At 38.0% G+C, this 8,174-nt stretch overlaps 1 long non-coding RNA gene across 1 annotated transcript; it reads left to right on the top strand.

Annotated features, from left to right (window-relative positions):
* Positions 1-3,645: 3,645 nt before the first annotated feature.
* Positions 3,646-6,841, top strand: LOC109322830. The gene is made up of 2 exons (XR_002104498.1): positions 3,646-3,708; positions 6,739-6,841. It is a non-coding gene; the product is annotated as an uncharacterized LOC109322830 (long non-coding RNA).
* The last annotated feature ends 1,333 nt before the right edge of the window (positions 6,842-8,174 follow it).

Raw genomic sequence — 8,174 nt, 5'->3', positions numbered from 1 at the left:
TGTAGGTGGACAGTGTGAGTGTTTCTGAGCCTGTTCATTAGCTCAAGTGTAGCTAGTGTGTAGCTACCTTAAATCACGAAGAATGATCCTAATCAAGCACACAGACACTGATGCTATCTCATCAGCTGTCAGGCAGTGATTATTCCAGTAACAAGCTCATGACTCATGCTTTGTGCATTCCAACTTACAGGAGGTTTTGCTGGCTGCCACATTAGATACACCAGTGGTTTTATGACTGATTAGGATCATTCTTTGTGATTTAGGCACCTCAAATTATTTAAGTGCTTTGGAAGATGATTAGGATCTGGCTCCAAGAGCCTAAGAACTGGATTTTCCAGTTTGCATTCTAGTCCTCAGACTCACTAACACAGCTGCTGCCGAAGAGGGCAGGATTCCTCACAGTGGAAGAGTGACAGCTCCTCTGCACTTCCATGGGATGTTCAGCCAGGAGAGGGCAGATTTCATCTCAGAGAAGGGCTTCCTAGGCATAAAGGAAAGATAGTACATTACCTTGTCTTACACCTTTTCTCCATGTTCATGTTGAACTAAACCAAAATAGAGACTGCCAGTAGCTTGCATTTCAGTGACCAAATTCCAGATGGAATTCCTCCCAGGGGGCCTTGAAAATCAGGAAGTGAAATGGTCTCATAGAAAGTTTGTAGTAATAGTCAAATTACAGAATATTTCTCAGCCAACAAGAATGAATGTTGTTGTTATTCTCTTTAATATACTGATAATCTGAGGATGCCATAATCAGTGATTAAAGGAAATAAAAACTAGCCAAGAAGGCATGAAAGTTGCATATCCTTGTCGGAAATAGGATGGCAGCTCACACTGTGTTTCACTTTATCTTTAACCTGATTTAATAAAATAATATGGTTATTGCATCTTAACAGTTGTACTGATGCATTTATTGTAAATCTCTGTCATCTTCTCAAGCCCTCTCTTTGGCCATCACCCACTTTAATAACTACTCCTCACTCCCATCAGCAATGAAAAGATTCATATTAATGTCCATGAGATCTGCATCAAACATTTGATCTTTTTATCACCAGCTCTACCCACCTTTTCTTTTTTATCCAGGCTTTCCCTTTTTCCAGCAAAGATTCCACCAACTATGTAAGGAAAATATATCATATTATAAGGGAATCAATATTGTGAATAGTTGAGATACTGCAGAGGCATTTAATAACTGATAAGCAGCCTCAGTTTATTAAAAATAGGTCATGCTTAACAAATCTAATAGCCTTTTTGACATAATTATTGATAAAGCTGATAAAATTAATACTCGTGAGATATTATGCTAGCCGCTGTTAAAGCATTCAGTATTACTCAACACACTCAGCTTATAATACAATTCTAACAGTATTCCCAGCCTTTTTCATATACTTTGGAAAACCACATGTCATATAGCTATACAGAAAGAAGTCAGTTAAAATCTGTTGAAATGAAAATGAGAGTCCATAAACTAGTAAATATAGATTTACTAATAACTGGCATCATCTATATGAGTTGTGGATTGCACAGTTGTTACTGCTCATTTAGTACTTGCAGAACCAAGTACTAAATGAGTGTGCAGTAGCCAGCATTACTGTGCAGTAGCATCCCCACACGTTTCTTTTTCACTAGCTTGTTACTACTGCACAGTAGCATCCTATCACAGTTAGTGCCCTACAATGCTACTGCGCAGTAGCATCTCGTGTAGACACACCCATTATAACCTTAATTTATGCCATTGCATGAACTGAATAGCTAAAGAGCTAGAAGAGATCAAACATTTGGGTAATGTATTTAACCATCAGGAATCAAGTGCAGTCTATAAATATATTGTTATGTTTATTATTTATGTATTCACATCAGGAGGAATGTGCAAATGAGAACAGGATTATTCGTACAAAACACACAGATGCAGTAGCTGAAATGGGCAAACTTTGTTCAGTTATAATATATAAAGCACATCAAAGTTATCATACAGAATCTGGAAGTGGTAGCCCCACACAGAAGAAGGAGGTTATTAATTATGATGCCAAGTTAGGCTGCCAAAACAATGATGAGTGATTGATACAAGCATAAAATTAGTCAGGGATGCAGTTGTTCAAAAAGGCAGAAGGTAGGGCAGAGTGGTACCAAATAACATTTATACACATGCTCTGGAAGTTGGGGGTGGGGCACTTTAATTATAGTGCCTGGAATATCATATGTATCAGCATCCCCACACTGAAAAATGGCAGCAGGGGCACTTTAACTAAAGCTCATTGAATTACAGAGCATTGGAGCAGTCTCATTGCACATGTATAAGTGTCCTTAGAGATTAACTGATTCGTGGAGGCATGAGCTTTGTAGGCAGCAATCTATTTCATCAGATGCCCACTGATTAGTCACAATAGAACTACTCACATGGACAAGTGATCCCTCTTTTTTACCTTTTTGTTTCTAAGAACATGGTTGTCTAACAGTGCAACTGGCTGACTTGTTTCCACTACAAATCACTGATGATTGTGAGAAGTCTGTTTCCATCTGATTACTTCAGGTAACTATATAGCATTGTGGATCAAATAAGTCAATTTCTGCTCAATTTTATAGTTTCTTTAATGTGTTAAAGAAGTCCCTCCCCTCCCCAACCCCCACCCACAAGCCCCACAAAAATGTGGCCTCTCCATTTCAGATGCCTACTTAAAAATAAATAAGCAAAGGAGGATATAATAAAAAATATGGATAATAAAGCTGTGGACAGAGGTAACTGATAGTACCTCACTTACAACTGTTTAGAAGGCTGTAGATACAGCAGTGAAAGCACAACAGCTGACATGTGCTCCCTAGAGGCAATTCTCCTTTTCCTTTTAAAGGGGTTAAAAGTGAGCTGTGGCCATGGCCTAACAGTGATCATAATCATGTTATTAATATGGCTATTCCCCTACATTTCTACCAACAAATATCTATTTTCTATTATGGTAGTACTGGGATGATGTTGTAGCCATTATGGTCCAGGAAAAATGTGAAGGTTTTTTTGTGAGTGATATTTTTTATTGGACCAGCTGTTTAGCTGGGAGGCACACAGGCAAGCATTTGGGTACTGCTGTACCATTCCTCAGGTCTGTTTTTCTACTATAACTTTTAATAAAATACTTAAGAACAGAAACAACACTTAAACCTAGACCATTTCTAAAATCACATTAATTGATAATCTTATTAGCTGCCTCAGAGGAGAAATCAAGGACTGAACAAGAATGGTCCCCTTACTCTTAAAAATTATTTTTTTGGGACAGGATTTGTTAATTCAGGGTGACATTTCATCTTTCAACAGGACTAAAGCTTCTAAATTAGAGAAGGTGAGTTTGCAAATCCTAGCTCTGGTACAGAATATCTGTAGGGAAACTGTCATCTGTATCAAAACAGAAAGAATAGACATTATTTGTTTCAGCTCAAAACATCCTCTGCAATCAGACAATGCGACCTAATGGAAAGTAGGAGTGATTATACATGTTGAAGTAATATTCCATGAAAAGATAGTTCTCCCTCAAATTTCCTGTTTCCATAAGAGTAAATCTCCATCAGCCTGCTTGAAATAACAATCTTTGTTCTCATACGCAGAATCTCAAACTGCTTCCTGACAAAAAAGTTTATAAATAGCTAACATCCATTGCTTACCAACTCTCTGCAGCTGAATTGTCCCCATGACAATTAACAAATGGATCCGAATTAAAATGGGTAAGTTACCTCGTTCTGCCCTTTTTCCTTCCCAGCTGTATTTCTTCATCCCCAGTAGTCTTACTTTCCTCAGCGGTTTATACATATTTCCCATTTAAAAAGTACAGTGAAATTTCTGCTCTAGAGCTTCCTTAAAACTGCCTGCTCCTCACATGCGTGGTTTTATTTCAAAAGACTGCTTTAACTCAGCACTATGAAAAAAAGCTCAGTGGTGATGCCTAGCTGATGCATTAATATTTATTTACTCAAAACATCAACCTCAATGTAAAACCAATTGTCATAAAAGATTAATCCTAAAGTCCTGTCTAAGTAACCAGGTTTGCATGCTAGATATTGTTATGGGGGCTGTTCGGGGGAAAAAAAATTCCTCTGCCCAGTTACAGAACAGCTCAGTTGTCCACAGCTGCAGCCAGAGCCTCATGATGGTTGTGCTTCTCTCCATGAGGGTCTCTGTTAGCTCTGAACAGGAGAAGCACTCAAATACTCTGTCCCTCAACTTTATTCTCCTCACTGCCCTCTGTACACTAGGTCAGAGGGACCATTGTGCAGTGCAGAGGACCATGAGTCACGGAGAATTAAGTTTCCAAGGCAGAACTTGGTTCTGATGACCGTAAGAGTTCATGGTACTGGGCCGAATGTAGTCACTGAGACTGCTCTATTCATCTGTGGTTTCACCTATATCCAGTCCTGTAACAATTCAGGAGAAAAACATTTTGTTCTGAAAAAAAATTGCAAAGCAAGCAAATCAAAAGTTATAGGGCCAGATATATGCTCTCAGTTACATGCCCGCAGTAGACCTGTGGTTCTGGGCGGCGGGGGGAAAGGAAGGGGGTGGGGAGGGTATTGCTTTATTTTTACTGAAGGCCCATCTATTTTTGATCTTACATGTGATATAATCAGGGCATCTGTCAGCCTGCAGTAATATACAGCAATTATTTTGGTTCTATTTAAATATGAACTGTTTTCTGTTGTCTTTCCTTTAATCTTATATGCTATCCACATCAGTGCATTAATCACTTAAAATATAAGAAGAAAAAGAGTTTATTATCTCCCTGCAGCTAGGTGGAAGTTGACTTTATTAGATGATTTGATGTGTGACACTGTTACAGTCAGTAGCACCCTGCAGAAAATTGATTGTCTCTTGACTGCTTGCTGCTTTTCCACCTTGTCACCTTTCGTAGGTTTGCCTGTGCTGTATTGTCAATGGCAGGCTCATTGTATGACTTACCAGGAGAAGGAAAGCTAATAACTTTCTATACCAATATATCATGGCTATCTCACTGAGAATCCCTTTCATTTCACTTATCAGTAATGGAAACCACCAGTTGTCTTTGGAAACATTCAACCCCACTTTGTTTATCCACAGCCACCATTAATTGATAAATTACTAAGCCATAAATAACAGAAACATTTTAGGTACTATTTTCCCTTCACTAATAGTATTATCCCTGCTACTTCTATACAGCTTTCAGTAAGCATGAGGGACTCATATGATGTTAAGTGAGTAGTTAAAAATATCAACTAGCAAAAAAAAAAGACGTGGAAAATTTTATCATACAGGTTAAATGACAGGCTCATATAACATAAGTATGTAGGACCTATCTAAATGACTAAGTGTGTGTATGCTGTTTGGATGGGGTCAGGTCTGTATAATTGTACTCTAGACATTCACATGGCTTGAGGTGCAGGAGAAGAAAATATCATTAATGGAAAAATGCTGCAGAGGAAATACAGGCATATCATAAGGACTCCATTTATTTTTCACTATTTTAACACTATGGTCCAGAACTGAACAACACAAAGATGTCAAAAATGAAATCTAATGCCAAAAATAAATTAACTGAACTTCTTTTTAAAATTTAGATTTATTTCATGGTTTGGGCTAAATCTATACTCATATGTAGACATGTAAAGCTAGTGAAAATCTGTAGTTTACAAATATTAACAAAGGCTCTAAGACAACCGTTGTTGACTGTTGATTCAAACGCTCCATAATTTTATTATATTTTCAAGTTTCCAACTTGTACAATATAACCAGTTTAGGAAAGGTCATTTAAAAAGCAGAAGCATAGTTGTCAGCTATTAGAGAGCTCTGCAAGCAGTTGTTCACAGCATGCCACTCACAAGTTTATAATTCTGCACCGGTTGTCCATTAAATCCTGTGTTGTATATAAAGCATGCCTGTTGACCCTCAAAGCAGTGCACCCACTTGATCCTACTTCTTTAGCCATTTGCTATGTAATTATATGGCTAGTTGTCCTCCAGCATCAGATGAAGCTTGGCCTCCTGTCAACTTCAGTTTTAATTAGAATATTTAGGATATGATGTCTCTAAACATGAATTATAGTATGATTATAGAGCTGACCATAGGGAGGAGTGATCATTCTGGATCTGTTGCTGTTGCACTTTTCCCCTGTAACCAGTTGTTTCTATGTTTGCACCAATGCTATGAACACACCTTACTTCTTATGTAGACTCCTACAATGTAATATTTGTACAACAGTAATATTCACTATGTTATTTGGTTACCCAGACTTCACCATACAGGGAAAATTTTAAAAAACCCAACAAAATATTAGGGTAAGAAAAATGTGTTAGACTATGTTGTATTTAAAGTCCGTCTTAAAAGATGCAATTAAAGATCTTGGCTAGTCTAACCCTGCAAAAAAAAAGCTGAGATGGAATACCATTACTGCCTATAAATGTATGGGGGAAATGCCAAGGATGGAACTGTTTCAGGGTCATTCTAGTCAAGCTGTAGTGCACCTCACTGTGGAAAGAAGGATGGGAATTTCCATGTAGGTTTTTGTCTTCTATGGGATGTATACCCTTGCCCAGGTATTCAATCCTCTTTGTACAGTACAGTCATGCCAGTCCCACTGTCATGGATGAACCCCTGTCTGCCACGGATAGAGGACTTCCCTTGAGCCAATGTCCAAAAATGCCTGATTACAGGATTTTACAGCGTTAGGTTATAAGAGCTCACTGTAAAATACAGCTATTTTATTTAATCTATTTGTTCTGATTTAGGTGAGGGCTATTCAAGTCCCTGTCCACCATAACCTTGCCTATTGACCCCCTCTTTTCTGGGGCTTATGTGTAATGAATGCAGCATGTGACCTGAATGAGAGGGCTAAGTTTGCACAAAGACACTGCTCAAGCAGGTAAATAGGGCAAATCTGTATTTGCGCTGAGTCCCAAGAGGTATGATAAGAGAAAACGGGTGCTTTGATGTTTTTACCCTGGGAAATCCATCCTGGTGTTGATGATTAATGACGATAATTAAAAAGTGCTCTGCATTACATGTGATTTTTAATTCTAAGAGTGGCAAATTCCTCTGTAGCTCTCTGCAACTCTATTTCAAGAGAAAGTGGCTTTTCTACTATTAAAAGATGAGAACTTCTGCTCTGGGGATTTCTGCTAGATGGATACAAATTTTACAGTCTGTAGGATTTTTGCCATTATTGAATAAGTATGTGATACCTCACAAAGATCCAAATTGCTGTTTCTAGCCTGACAATACCCGTGAAGCTCTTTGTGACAAGAATCAAAAATATCCGAGATTCCGATTTGACAGAGGCTTGTAGGGCTAGACTTGTTCTGCTCCAGTGTCATCCCTGCTCTCACTCTTATCCATATATTTTTACAGCTGACTTCACATTTAGTCAGTACAGTCACAAGAGACACCTTCTCTCTGAAAAGCACCTGTCACTGAGCTTTGTCATTTTTTTATTGCACCAGGTCCTTTCTCTGCCTTCCTTATGGAAATGTATATGATTTCTGATAGCCCCTATAATAATGGTGATTTCCTATCTGCCTGCATGCAATGTTTTACAAAGACCAATCCCATCAGCCTCGTGTCAGTCCCTTAAGCTGTTTTCTGACTACATTAATTTGATTATTTGAGGATAACACGTAAGTCAGGTGCTTTGTGAAATGAAGAAAAAAATGTCTGTGTGCACTGAGCACAAATACTGAGCTTGGAAGGCAGGTGGCAGACTGCTGTTGTTTAATTTCACAGTCTGGTATTTTCATTGCATGAGAAATTTCATCTTTAAGTTTTTATAGTTATTAAGCACTTTAGGTAATCAAAATCAACTGTTAATCAAAATTTGTTTGATTTTGACAGATGCAGTTCTCTTACTGACATCCTGTTCAGAATGATTTATTTTTGGTACTTGCTTCTTAGATTCTCTTGTAATCATTTCTCATTATGTAAGAACATGTGAAATAAGTAATTAGCAGGCAGTTTTGATATATAATCTCTGCTCTGTCAAGAAAATGGTAAGAGATATAATTTTCTCTGTGCCCAAGGTTGCTCCATAACATGGATGCAGGTACAAATGAATCTATCAAACTTTTCCTGTTTAAATCCACTCTGCTGAATTCAGGCCCAGTAATCCATTTAATCTTTTTTTTCTGAGAGGAAGGGCTGGATAAAGCTACCTTACAGCTTTATGTGCCTC

This window comes from Crocodylus porosus, unplaced genomic scaffold, assembly GCF_001723895.1.
Source record: "Crocodylus porosus isolate Cpor-Errol unplaced genomic scaffold, CroPor_comp1, whole genome shotgun sequence".
Lineage (NCBI taxonomy): Eukaryota > Metazoa > Chordata > Crocodylia > Crocodylidae > Crocodylus > Crocodylus porosus.
Note: the sequence above shows the minus strand (reverse complement) of the source record. Positions and strands in the feature narration are given on the sequence as shown.